The sequence below is a fragment of the Leopardus geoffroyi genome, chromosome A1 (assembly GCF_018350155.1).
Source record: "Leopardus geoffroyi isolate Oge1 chromosome A1, O.geoffroyi_Oge1_pat1.0, whole genome shotgun sequence".
Lineage (NCBI taxonomy): Eukaryota > Metazoa > Chordata > Mammalia > Carnivora > Felidae > Leopardus > Leopardus geoffroyi.
Genome location: NC_059326.1, coordinates 145,416,022 through 145,429,159, shown reverse-complemented (window position 1 = coordinate 145,429,159; position 13,138 = coordinate 145,416,022). Strand labels below are relative to the sequence as shown.

Sequence of the window (13,138 nt, the reverse complement as noted above, 5' to 3'; positions counted from 1 at the left end):
CCGCGCGCGCAGGGCCCGGGCCAGGGGGCGTGACCTCCCGGTTGCCCACTGCCGCTGGAGCCGAGGCCCCGCCCCTCATCTCACCGGCCGGGGGAACCGAACGGCTGCTTTGCGCTCCGCGTCCACAGAGGCTGCCCACTTGGGGAGGCGCGGCAGGCAAACCCAAACCTGAGAGACGGGTGCCACATGTTTTAAGGGTCGTTCCACCCCTTCTTCCAACAAATAGTCAAATATCTGGAAAATAAAAGGGTAACTAATGGAGAAAGGGTCGAGCAAGAACCTTCACGGAGGTTGGGGAATCAAACCCGCTAACACCCTAACATACACACACTGTAAAACTACTGTAAGCGCCACAATTAAGCACAGGCAGGACTACCTCCTTTAAAACGGAAGACCAAAGTAGAAGTTAGCAATTCGAAAATTGACAATAGTACCATCTGTGATACATATCTCAGGTGAAAAAAAAAAATCTAGCAGCAGAATTAAATTGGGGGTTGGGGACGGTGGGATAAAGAAAAGACCACAGAAAGATGTAGGAGTAACAGGGGTGATCGAACTGAAATACTGAAAATGCAACAGAAGACATCGGAGGGAAAACTAGCATCTGCTCCTTTTAACACAACAGAATTAAATTCGTGTGAAAAGAAGAGAGTAAATACAGGCAAAGAAGTGAAAGGAAAACCTGCCTTCAAACGTACAGGGAATGGTTATGATCTTGTACCACAGTTATGTAAGATATCACCATTGGAGAAAGCTAGGTGATAGGTACATGAGATTCTGTACTATTTTTGCAGTTTCTTGTTACTCTATAATCATTTCAAAATAAAAAGTTCTTAAAAAGGGACAGAACACCCATCAATATCGATCAGGAAAAGGAGTTGACTAAAAAGGAGCTTGAGGAAATTTTGGGGGGTAATGGAACTGTTCTATACCTTAATTGTGTTGGTGATTACACCTGTTGTTTTGTTTGCCAAAACGCATAAATGGGATAGATTTTACTATATGTAAAATAAAACTCAATGTAAAAAAAGATACTGCCAAAAAAAAAAAAAAAAGATACTGCTCATAAATGAATTTCCTAACATACTTGAGCAACTGTGGATATAAATGAATAAGATAGCTGCCAATTAAAGTATTCACTGGCTTTTTTTTTTTTTTTTTTTTTTAAGTATAGGGCAGTGAGTTCTGAGAGAACTTTAGTGGATGGGTGTCTCCTTCAGCTTTAAGCAGTTATTTGAAAAATATAAAACTTTCACATACAAAAATAAGAATGCATTGCTTGGCACTGTATTCAATAATCTAGAAACACTTTCATGCATCAACAATACCATGTTAAAAAATTATGCATTTGAGATTTTTTAGACTACTTTTAAGTGTTTATTTATTTATTTTGAGAGAGAGAGTGGATGCACAAGAGCGGGGAAAGGCAGAGTTGGAGAAGGAAAGAGAGAATCGTAATCAAGTTCCACGCTCAGATGGGAGTCCCACTTGGTGCTCGATCCCCTGCCCGTGAGATCACAACCTGAGCCAAAATCACAAGATGGACACATAACCAACTGAGCCACCCATGTGCCCCTGCATTTGACATGTTTTTAAGTTTCATAGTTCATCTGCCAAAAACAAAAACACAAAAGCAAAGTAAATCAGCTAACTTTGATATACTTCCTTTCATCTTATCACTCTTGGCAAGGAATAGTACTGGCCTGTTTGTGTTTACCCTACAACACTACAGAGTGCTTCAGGGTGGAGTGTGCCATTACATAGCCAGCCTCTAACAGAGTTCCTCACTAGTAATAAGTATTTGCTGAATAAAACAATGAATTAATCACAAAGAGAAGGAAACTAAAATTCATTGAGAACCCTCCATAAACCAGAAACATAGTTAACTGTATGATAACTACATGAAGATACCCATTTTATAGACATGAAAACTGAGACTAATGATCAAATCCCTTTCATTTTATTTCGTTGGATTTCTCCACTTCATTTGGACATGTTGATCACATCTAGAAAGTCTTGTTTCCCTTAGCTTCCATAAAACTACAATCCCCTGAATCTCCTCCAGCTCCCTTGACCTTCCTTTACTTACCTTCACAGGCTTCTGGTTGTCCACTACATTTTAAACCCATGTTTCCCACAGGGCCTCATAGAAGTTAAGCCTTCTGGCTTTTTATTTGTTTTGTTTTATTGAGACACTGTAAAGTAAAAAAAAAAAAAAAAAAAAAAAAATTCAAAATAAGTTTATCGAAGCTTTGCATTTAGCGTTTTCCTTTAACCAATGAATATTTTTATTACCAAAAATTATAATGCAGTATAATTGTGCCTTTCACATTACGGGAATTATCTTGTAATATTAATTCACAATATCCTTAAGGTAGTATGGCCCAAGAATGAGACACAAGTATAAAATTGCATGGGAAATGTCTTATTTTCTCAATCTTTTAAAAAAGTACAATCATATCACTTGTACACAGTCTTTCGGCTCATATCCCACAGGCCACACCAAGATACAAGGAAGGTAGAAAATGCAGTCTCTCGCTAGGTAGCCAAGGGCTCAGTCAAAGCTTGACAGAGTGAGATTGTTTTATTATTAGAAGAAAGAAGGGCAGAATGGATACTGGGGAGAATAGCTCTCTCTGCCACCGCGTGTAGTAGGCAGATCTCTTCCACCACCCTCCAGGAGGTCCTCAGGAAAAGATAAATTATATAAAAGAAAGAGTTAGGAGAGGTAATCTGATTGGATGGCAGAGATAAGAAACATAAACCTGTGTGTACATAGCACTTACCCAAAAGAGTGAGAGAAAAAAAACTGTAGTTGGCAAAACTACAGAGACAGTAAAAAGATCAGTGTTTGCCAGAGTTTGGGGGAAGAGGGCAAAAAGAGAAGGGATGAATATGTGGAGCATACAGCATTTTTAGGACAACAAAATTATCATTTTGACACTAATGGTGGATATATGACATTATGCTTTTGTCAAAACCTATAAATCTATACAACACAAAGAATTCTAATATAAACTATGGACTTTAGTTAACAACAATCTATCAATATTGGTTCATCAGTTATAACATATGTACCACACTAATGCAAGATGTTAATAAAAGGGGAAACTGTGAGTGGCATACATAAGAATTCTCTATTATCTGCTCAGTTTTCTGTAAACAATATTTTCTAAGAAATAGAGTCTATTAATTTTTTTTAATGAACTGAAAAAAAAACCACAATAGTCAATATTAAAGAATGGGGTTTCAGAGAATTGATAATAATTACAGCAGGGTGATTCAAACTGCCCATCATGCCACTTCTTATTTGTTACCTTTTGTATACCCACAGCACATACACATTTGGGGGGGGTCTGTGTTTTATTTTTATTATCAACCTTTTGGAATGTAATTTATATAAAATAAAATGCTCCCATTTTAACTCTACAGGTTAGTACATTTTGGCAAACAGATACATCTATGTAACCATTACTACAATCAAAATATAGAACACTTTCATCATCCCAAAGAGTGAACTACTACTCCTTTGCAGTTAATCACTTCCTTGACTCTCAAAGCCTTAGTAACCACTCATTTCCTCTAGATTAGTCACTCTAGTTTCGCCAATTCTAGCAAATGGTATCATACAGTACATACAGTACCTATGTGTCTGGCTTCTCTTACTTGGCATCTATCTGAGATTCATTGATGCATTTATCAGTAATCAGTTCTTTTTTATTACTAATCAGTATTCCACTGCATGACTATACCACAGTTTGTATATCTAGTCATCTAGGAAGGACATTTAGGTTGTTTTCAGCTTCTGGCTATTATAAATAAAGCTGCTATAAATAATCATGTACAAGTATTTTTGTGGACATATATTTTCATTTCTCTTGGGTAAATACCTGTTAGACATATATTTTGGGCTCAGTATAGAAATACAAATTGTGTTCTTTGACTATAATTCTGTATTGATGACATTCCTTAGCTTAGGGCTTGCCTTATTTCATATTCTAATTTAGAGAAACTTTTGTTGCTGAACTTAAGTTACTGTATGTTTCATTTGATTTTTAGTAGTAGGCATATGTACTCAGAGTACCTAAAGTTGGGGACTGTGGCATGACACTCGTGGATTCAATCATTTGTATGGAAATAGCAATGGAAAATTGTCATTTTTTTAATGACAATCTGTAATTATATCTGTGTTTCCTAAGAAAACTTTCTTAGAAAATTTCTGAAGGTTACTGAAAATTAGTTGTAAAAGTCTTGACGATAGCAAAGCATAAAGTTAACACAGAATCACAGCAACAAGGTACTACAGCTAACAATGGATAGCAGTAGGATTGGATAGCTGTGCTTGTATTTTGAGGATCTTATCTTTGAGGGTCTAGTTTGTATTATGAAAGGTATATATAACACATTTCAGGAAATAAGCCAATTTGAACTGTCTGAACAAAGGTTGGAATACTGTAGTGCATTTTGTTATTTGTCTGTCTTTGTTTTATAATATTCTTATTTGGACATTTCTATCTTTCAAAACACTTGAGGACATTTCGGAACTATACATTTGTTTCAAATTTGTCAGAGGAATTCAGAGTTCTAAAAGAATCACTCTGGCGGTGATCTGATATTACTCAGGTTGCTGGTTTTTTCCCACTGAAATTGACAATGCCCTTTGTTCTTTTATTTGGGGAGGGGGTCAGAAAAAACTCTGCATATCTCTAGCATATCCTTCCGGGTTATCAGATTCTAGCCTTGTTCATTGTCTGTAAGCAATTTTGCTGTTCTTTGTAAATTGTAGGTTATATAGATATAGATAGATACATAACTTCTGTCCTGTCTGATAGTGATTTTAATTGATTCCCCCATGTTACTCATGGAAAAATCAGTTCTATCCCATTTTGCCTGGTTCCCTGATATCATATGAGTAAAATGAATTCTTTAACATATATTCGTTTTTATATCTGCATGAAAGGCATGATTTTATCTTTCTCTAAATGTTATATTTTAATAGAGGCCTAGCAATTTGTACCTACGAACCCCATAGGAATAAATTCTTACTGTACACTTTCAGTCCCAAGTCTCACTGAAATGCTCAGTAACTTTGAAGGGAAAAGCAGTCCAGAGTCCATAACATGGCAGCTGCCCAAGCAAACCAAAACCTTGACCAAGATAATATGAGGCCCAAGAAGAAATAAATGAGGGGCGCCTGGGTGGCTCAGTCAGTTAAGCATCCTGCTCTTGATTTTGGCTCAGATCATGATCTCAAGGTTTGAGATAGGATTGAGTCCTGCCTTGGAGCTCCATGCTGACAGTGCAGAACCTGCTTGGGATTCTCTCTTTCCCTCTCCTTAGGACTCTCCGGTACTCACTCTCTCTCTCTCTCAAAATAAATAAATAAACTTACAAAGAAGAAGAAGAAAGAAATGAGAAAGTAGATAAGTAGAAAACCATGAATGTGCCACACCTTTAGACTACGTGGGGAAAAAAGATTCAAACACAGTATTTGCAGCACCCTGTATCCAGAATACATTGATTTGTAAAGCAATGGGTAGAAAATAAAGAAGCAACTACAAAATCTCAAATTCTTCAGAATTTTTGGTTCAAATTCCCTCTACTTTCTAGGCCATAGGTTAGATTCCTTTGAACTACACAGCAAGATACTCTCCCTTGCTAGACTTTCCACACATCACCCAGCAAAGAACATACCAGGAGGGTAATGAGACAAGATCAATGTACATACATAGGGTCTGCCTTTTTGCTCACAAGGACTTGAATGTCCTGGTTCAATAATGACCTGTTTCTTTTAATGTTCTATGGCTATGTTTACAGATCAGGAATTTATTCTGATTGTAGTATTCAATTGCATATTGATATATTGGTGTGTTATAATGATGTTTTGCATTAAGACAAGTTCAGCCTGCAGCCCTGGAAGCCTTTGTGCAGTTTTAATTCACGAAGCTGCCCTAGATTCAGACCAAATCAGAAGTTGCTCCCAAGGCAATAATTCTCTTTAGACTGCCTCTTAAAATAAATAACAGTAATGTGTGTTTCCTCGGCCCCTTCATCTGCATTATCTTATTAGAGAGATGACAGGCACACTGTGGAAAGGGTACCAATGTGGCATCAAGAAGTCAGAGAGCAAGCTTTATTTCTGCACTCACTTGGTATGTAGATTTCGAGCAGTCACTTATCCTCTCTGAACCTTAGGATCTATGTATCTACAAAATGGAATCAGCAATAATCCCACCTTTGCAGGGGTGTGAAGAACAAAAAGATATACATTTTCAAACTTACGAGATTGATACATAAGAGTAATAGAATAATACAATAATTAATATAATCATGTTTTCTAACATAGAAAGAAGGCCAGGTACAAAACAATATGTTAAAGTATAACTTCATTTATAGTCCTATAGAAAAATGATAAAAGGTTACAACCAAAAATTAACAATGGCCATCCCTAGGTAAGGGAATTATGAATGATTTTTCTTCATCATACATTTTTGGTATTTCAGATTTAGAAAAAATAATGTATCATCAATGTGTTACTTTTCATAATAAAAATAAAGAATGCTACCTCCAATAAAAAAATTAAAATTGATGTCTGTGATTTTTAGATGGGAGCAAATGATATTAACTTTACTGAATATATATATGACACAAAGAAAAGAATGTTATTGATATAAATTATATCCTGTTGTTCTGTAAAGGAAATAACACTAGAGGCAAAAAGGTCAAATTTAAAGGGACAAAAAGCCAAAAGGTGGTGACCAGCAAAAGACGATAACGGGACATTCCAAATGTATAATTTCTTACCTTCTGCAACCCAGAGTTGGCCACAGAGAATGTCCCTTCATTGTTCAGTCTTCCTCAAGTTAAGGAGCTGATGGAATAAATACATAGGCAGAGATAGTAGAAGGATATAAAAAGGCATCCTTATTCTATATGTACTCAAGACATGTCAAGAGGCATATTACAAAACATGAATAATGACAAAAAGAAAGAGGACAAATGTTAAATGTCGAATGAAATAGGCCACAGTTGAGTAGTGTTGCCACATCTTTGATGTAATGTTTGACTGCTTTGTATTATGATGCTTTTAATTATTTATACTGTTTGGTATGTGTGATAAAGAGGAGGTAAAGCTTACTTCCATACAGATTTGTCTCTGATATTGGTTCTTAATACACACAGCACACACCCTACTTATAATAGTCAAATGTTCATTATGGTCAATGAGGAAATTTCACTTGGCTGATTGGTCATGATAGCCTCATGAGGATGGTCTGTAGGGTGATGTAACAGCCACCGGGTGAATTACAGCACTTTAAAAGGCCAGTAAAGAATTGCAATGCCTTCCTAGATGCTTATGAATTCCACTAGTTTCAATAAAGCCGTTTAGCTGGAGGTTACTGGCTTGTGTGATACTTGGCTTGGAGATTCCACCAATTGGCAGCTGCCTAGGGCTCTAGCGAGGCTGTATAATGCTAGAAGACATCTGCCTGGAATAAGAACATCAACCCAGAGGATGAAAACACTCTGCATGTGAGCTATAGCCCTGCCACATCACTATATCCTTCTAATAGGTGCCTTTGCTAAGCAGCATATGAGTATGTCATATATCTTCAGCTCTCGGAAATCTAACTAAAACAATCTGGATTGGTGGTATATCCAAAAGGGGATATTTGATAGAGAGGTCGGGCTGAAAATATATATAATGGAGTTATCTCCTATATCTACTTAACTTATATTAACTCTGCTATATGTGTTTGGCAAAAAAAACAAAAAACAAAAAACAAAAAACAAAAAAAACCCCCACACTTTTCTTATAACACGGACCCTAAATGCAAGCCAACAACTTCATCTGGTGTTCAACTCAAGAAACAACCTTCTGTTCCAATAACAGAGGAAAACTGGCTGTGTACGATTTCTTGACTGATAGTATACACACTCAAAATCATGTATACAGTGTTCTAGAGACTTTTTTAATGTAATTTTAACTCTATTTCTGCCTTTCACACTGATTTTAGATCCTAACCCCTTTAGAAAAAATCACCTCCAAAGCGGTATTTGGGTGTCACTGATAGTTACAGCTATGGTCACAGAAGACACACTATTCAAGGGAGACTAGATACCGTGAAAAGAAAGTTCTGAGGGTGGAATCCTAGAGAACATGAATATTTTAGAAATAGGTAGGAGAGTCCATGAGGATTCTAAGAGAATTAGGAGGAAGACAAGAAAGAATAGATAATAAAACACCAAGAAGAGAGTTTCCAAGGAGTGCTTAACAGTATCAAATAAAAAGCAAAGAAATTAAGGAATATAAATACTGAAAAGTGACTACTGGATTTGGAAATTAAGAAGACACTGATAACTTAGCAAAAGCAGCTTTCATGTTATGGTAGTGGTCTCTTTCCGATGGATTACAAAGTGGATGGGTCTTTAAAAAAAGAAATAAGGGAATCAAGGAAGTAAGGACTCCAGCTTTTCTATTAAGAAAAGAAAAAAGATAGAGTGGCCGGTAGCAGAGAATCAGAGGCAAGGGAGGGTACCTTAGTATTTCACTTTTAAGTGTGTGTGACTTGATCCAGTCTGTAGGCCAAGAAAGAACCAAAAGGAAAGAGGAGACAATTGAGGTACCACAGTGCCTAAAGAAAAAAGAAGTTGAATCCCAAGTACTAATCTGTATTATCTGGAAGGAGGACAAAGGAGACAATGTAATGGTAGGAGTAAAAACATACATCTTTTTTATTTAGGAGAGAAGAAGTGAAGTGGAGTAGGACTTGAGGAAAGTTCATTTCTGATAGCTTCTGCATTCTCTGTGAAATGGGAAATTAGCAGAGCCATTTCTGAAAGTGAGGAGAGGGGCTTAAAAACACAAGTAAAATGTTGTAATTGTCTTTAAAATAAATAAGAGAAGGTGAGAAAGAATATATATGATTTGAGGGTCTAGCTGAGACTGGATTCTACATTTGTGGAGGTACTACTTTCTACACTTTGTGTGATTGTTTTTTGTTTTTTGTGTTCCTTCAGTACCATTCATCCTGCTTGTGTGAAGAAGTATAAAAAGTAGCCGAGTGAAGAGTGAATGAATTGCAGGCTTGCAGGGTGCTGAAGAGATCTATTAGGGTAGAATCAATTAAGGCTGCTGCTACAAGAGTAGCAGAAGTGAGGGTCCGATCAGGATGATAAGGAATTGATGATAAGGGGACATCAATAGAGTTGGAATAAGGAAAGAAATCAAGGGACAAAAGATTATCATGGTGTCATTAAGAGAGTAGGCTTGTGGAGACAGAAGATGACCAGCAGAATAGGAGGGCATGTGTGGAGAAGAAGAGATGGATGTGCAAGGTTTCAGGTGTATGTATCAGTGAGTCCCAGGTAAGGACAAGGCCCCTGAGGTCAATCAAAGGTAGACTGCTGAAGTAGAATGGAAGTGAAGCCATAAGCATTGAATAGACCATAGTAGTCAATGGGTCATTCATGAAGGCCTGGAAATTTCTGCAGGAGTTGTGTTGGAGAGAAAGATAGTGAGCCTGGTACCAAAAATCTAAATAAATGTGGACCATTAAGAAAAATATGGTGATGAGGAGCATAAGAAAGGGTACAGATGGGTGGGTATAGAACCAACTCAAGAAAAATTTTGCTTTATAGGAAAGTAAAATGATCTGGATTTGGCACTTTGGAGCTAGGATAATACTACCATTACTTGCAGGCTATGGGTAAAGGAGCCAGGCTAAAGAGAAGTCTAGGGCTCAAAGAGATACGTGTTTCAAATGGGTGAATGTATTAGTCAGGGTTCTCTAGAGAAGCAGAACCCATAGGATACATATAGATATGCAGAAGGAGAATCATTATGAAGGATTGACTTACAGGATTATGAAGGCTGAGATGTTCAATGATCTACCTCCTGTCAGCGAGAGGCTCAGGAAGTAGTTGAAGTTCAAACCCAAAGCCTGAGAACCAGGAGAACCAATGATGTTAGTACCTGTCTGAGTCCAAAGGCCCAAGAACTGAGGGCTGATGACCAAGATAAAGATGAATGCCCCAGCTCAAGCAGAGAGGGCACATCACCCTTCTTTGACTGTTTTGTTCTATTCAGGCCCTCGATTGTATGAAGCCCACCCACATAGATGAGGGTGACCTTTTTTACGCAGTCTATGGATTCAAATGCTAATCTTTTCTGGAAATACCCTTACAGAACCACCCACAAATAATTTTTATCAGTTATCTGGGCATCTCTTAGATCAGTCAAGATGACATATAAAATTCATCATCCCTGTAGGTCTACATTCATACTGGCTCTCTCTCTGTGGAAAATAGAAACTGTTAAGCCTATTAACATTTATCTATTCTTTTCACAAACTTATAGAGAATCTAGTGTATGCCAGGCACTGTGCTAGGTGCTATAGAAATACAAGAACAAGACAAGCAGTGCCCCTGCCTTAAAGGAGTTTAGAGTTTTTAATTAGTAAGATCTCAGTCAAATAAGCAGAAAAACTTCTCAGCCTGACCATGTTATGAGGTTCTGTAGATCTGGTGGAGGAATGTTAAAAGCTAAATCAACCAAAGGATTCCTGAGAAAAAAGATATGCTCACAATCTGTCAGGCACTGACATCGATAATATTGATAAGCCTGCCCACATCTTTGAAAAAGTTACTGATAGAGCTGTTTACTAAAGAGCAAACACTAGTTTGCTGTATCTTTAGAGGTTATTTACATTACAGCAAGGCATAGAATCAATTGATATGGAAATCAGTTAAGAATGTTTTAATAGCAAAACAACCACAGAACTGTATAATCTTATTCGAAAACATAATACCTAAGAATCACATGAAAGCTAAATTTAAATGTTTTATGCATGCAAGATGGAACATTTCTTAGATGCTTTTAGCAACATCTAAAAGCATGCTGATAGATTGCTATTCTGAGTACCAAATGATAAGAGCTGTGAAAAGAACTACATATGAATTATAGGTAGATAATATGTGGCTTATATGTATACTACATGTAAAATCATTATTCCTTTGACATTGGCAAGCTTTACCCAATAATAATACTTCAATTACTATCAGCAAATTTCAGAAATACTCAACCATTTTAGATCCACTTTGAATAAATTTTCTTATATCACCAAATCTACAAATATAATCAATATATGAATAGTTTTTGATTAAAATAAAACCAATAATGGGGCATGAGGGTGGATCAGTCGGTTAAGCGTCTGACTCTTGATTTCAGCTCAGGTCATGATCTCACAGTTTGTGAGCTTGGCCCTATATCAGGCTCCTCACTGGCAGCATGAAGCCTAGTTGGGTCTTCTCTCTCCCTCTGTCTTTGCCCCTCCCCTGCTTGGCTCGTGCTTTCTCTCTCTCTCTCAAAATAAATAAATAAACTTAAAAAAAAAAAAAACACAGTAGTGTCTTGAAGATAAAAAGTAAACTAACAATGTCAAGCTATCAGAGACAAAACTTTCCTTTAAATAAATGTAGTAAAAGGATAAGATATAAAATTAAAAACAAAAAAAAAATCATCAGAACATTTAAAAACAGATGACTTGTGCTGTGGAAAAGGGGAGAGAATAAAAAGGAAGAAGAACGAACATAAAGCAACAAAAACTTTTCACAATACACCCGTATTCCTAGAGTACAAAAATGTTCAAGCCTCAAATCCTGAAGCCAACAGCACTCTTTAGCCTTCTCAGCACACCCTCACAACCTGAGGCTTGAGCATAAGCTTTTAGGGCTGAGTAAAGCCTTTGGGAGGCTTGCCATCTCAGGTTTCACTGTGGATAAGGCTCAGTGAACAAATACCAGACTGAAACACAAGCTGACCTTCCCTTAGGAGGAGGGATTTGGCTTAGGATGGGTTTAGGGATTTCAATCCTGTGTTTGCTTTCCCAACCTCCACGTGATCGCGCCAGAGGCCCCCTACCTTTCTGCCACACTACAAATCTTTCACTGGTATCACTTGTCTCATAGAACGCATACATTCCAGAAAATGTTCCTTAATATTTAATAAAATAACTGTTCTTCTGCCATATGTTAAATAAAATCAGGATATGGTCAAACAGAAAACATGCTTGGGCAAGCTGTAAAACATGAGAGTCACCTGGTCATTCAACTACTGATTCAGTAAGCACAAAACACTCTTAACAAAGCGTAAAAAGAAGCTCTTGATCACAAGCAATAGAAACTGACTGGCTAATTTTAGCAGGAACTTATGGGCAGAATATCAAACAGCTCATAGAATCAACAGGAGGACTGAAGAACCAGGCTGGGGGGAAAAAACAAGCAGGAACTAACAAGGGCAATCAGGTAGTAAGAACCACAAGGTCACATGCAACTTTGGTTAGGATACTTCTGCTAACCCCACCATAGGTAGACACTACTAGATACCATGCCAGAACCATTGGCCACTGGGAACATACTTGAACCATCCTTACCCACTTAAATGATTCACTTGAGATTCAAATTCCCAAATCTGCTTGGCCAAACCCAGGTTTCATGATCATGCCCTCTCTGCTGGGGTTGGGAAGAAGGGAGATCTCACTAATTGGGCTTTTAGAGAGCGAGTCAGGGCCCTAATGCTCACCAAGACCCACAGAGGGGAATTTCCCTCAAATCGGAAGAGAGTCTAGATGCTCCATGCCCAAAGGAATTGTAAATACTCACTTCAATCCACAACTTTGACCATTCAACATATACTTTTGTCCCTGTACTTCCCCAAAAAGATGCTGTGGGCATCACTGCTACAAATTGTCAGTATGCCATATTTTTCAAGGGAAGTAGGGATGATCTACCAGACAATATCTGATTATTGCCTCCCCTGACCCTCAGAAATTAATTTGTTCTCCATAGAGACAACTACTGAGCCTGATTTTGAGGTAATATTAAAGTACATTTTCTATAGAAGCATCACTACTGAGGGGGAGGGGATTATAATGAGTTAATGTTCCTAGTAGTAAAACGATTAATTTTAAAAAATGCATTTTGGGGGCACCTGGGTGGCTCAGTCGGTTGAGTGTCCGACGTTGGCTCAGGTCAGGATCTCACGGTCCGTGAGTTCGAGCCCCGCATCGGGCTCTGTGCTGACAGCTCAGAGCCTGGAGCCTGTTTCAGATTCTATGTCTCCCCCTCTCTCTGACCC

General features: G+C 37.7%; 1 protein-coding gene across 2 annotated transcripts in view; it reads right to left on the bottom strand.

Moving 5' to 3' along the window:
• The window catches only part of ATG10 (autophagy related 10), a 445,276-nt gene that overhangs the window by 264,859 nt on the left and 167,279 nt on the right, over window positions 1-13,138 (bottom strand). For both annotated transcript variants that reach the window (XM_045497134.1, XM_045497135.1), the window contains exons 4-5: window positions 6,805-6,871; window positions 2,090-2,195 (exon numbers count right to left, since the gene is read on the bottom strand). The gene's annotated coding sequence lies outside the window, so the exon portion shown is untranslated. The remainder of the gene's footprint in view (window positions 1-2,089; window positions 2,196-6,804; window positions 6,872-13,138) is intronic.